This window comes from Arachis ipaensis, chromosome B09 (genome assembly GCF_000816755.2).
Source record: "Arachis ipaensis cultivar K30076 chromosome B09, Araip1.1, whole genome shotgun sequence".
NCBI lineage: Eukaryota > Viridiplantae > Streptophyta > Magnoliopsida > Fabales > Fabaceae > Arachis > Arachis ipaensis.
In genome coordinates, this window is record NC_029793.2 from 136,147,647 (window position 1) to 136,148,789 (window position 1,143).

The window sequence follows — 1,143 nt, forward strand, 5'->3', positions numbered from 1 at the left end:
AGAGAAACGAATGAATTGTGATTAATAGTTAAAGGTGGGAGTCTATATATATAATTTTCTCCAAGATATTTAGGGTGCGGAGACACCTACACCGTAATATACGTATCTCGAGTACTGTGACATTTATTCGTATCCACACGTATTTCGGATACTGTGATCACAATTCCTATTTTGACCATATATCGGGTGTTGTGACCCGCATCAGTTTTTGAACGCATTTTAGATGTTCAGTACCCATTTTTCCACTTGCATGTATTCCGACTGCACTCTGGATACATCAGATTTTTCATGCGTCATATCCATGGTTTCAATACATGAGATACACCCATATTTGCATTTACCTCCGAGATGTGGTACATTGTTTATTTAAATAATTATTCTGTATTTCAATAAATTATATAATTATTTAATTTAAATAAAAAATCTTAAATTATTAAGAAGAGTAGAAATTATCCAAATTACGAAGAATCCAATCCAACTTTTAACCAAAGCACTCACATGTCAAATCTTTACACTTTAATTAAAGGAGTGAGCTCAGCAGTCAGTGATACTAAAGGGAGAGTGGGTTGAGTGTCAAAGTAGAGCCAGAATGCAAGGAGCATGGAGAAAATAAGTCAATAAGGAGCGTGGGCATGTGACGGCGCAATAGGGTTTGATCCTGACGCCTCCGAAATTGCAAAAAGGCACTGGATCTGTCCGACGAACTCTGGTGAAGAGGCGAAGAGGGAAAGGCAGTTGCGACGTCTTTCACTATCATAACCGTTTTATTCTTTCTAATAGCAGTGGTGTTTCCTGTGGGTACTAATGGCGATGATTATTTCATTGGATTAGAGTGTCTTAAAGTGGTTCCTTTTAAATTTGTTATGCAGGTTTTTGCTAAGTTTAACAATAGTGGATTCAACGATGATTTTAGTGTCTAATGCTGTTTTTAAATATGTCAATTTACTTGACTTGTCTTTTGATGAGTTTGATTGATTTTTTTCTATCAACTCATAACTCCAAAGTTGAGTACATTTTTCTACATTTTCTAATTAAGAGTAACATTACATTTTTTTTTGTCTAACTTTGAAAAATAAATTAATAATGGAATTAAAAACAACGCACGGCATGAGAATGCTTTTTTTATTTGCTTTGTTCTTTGTT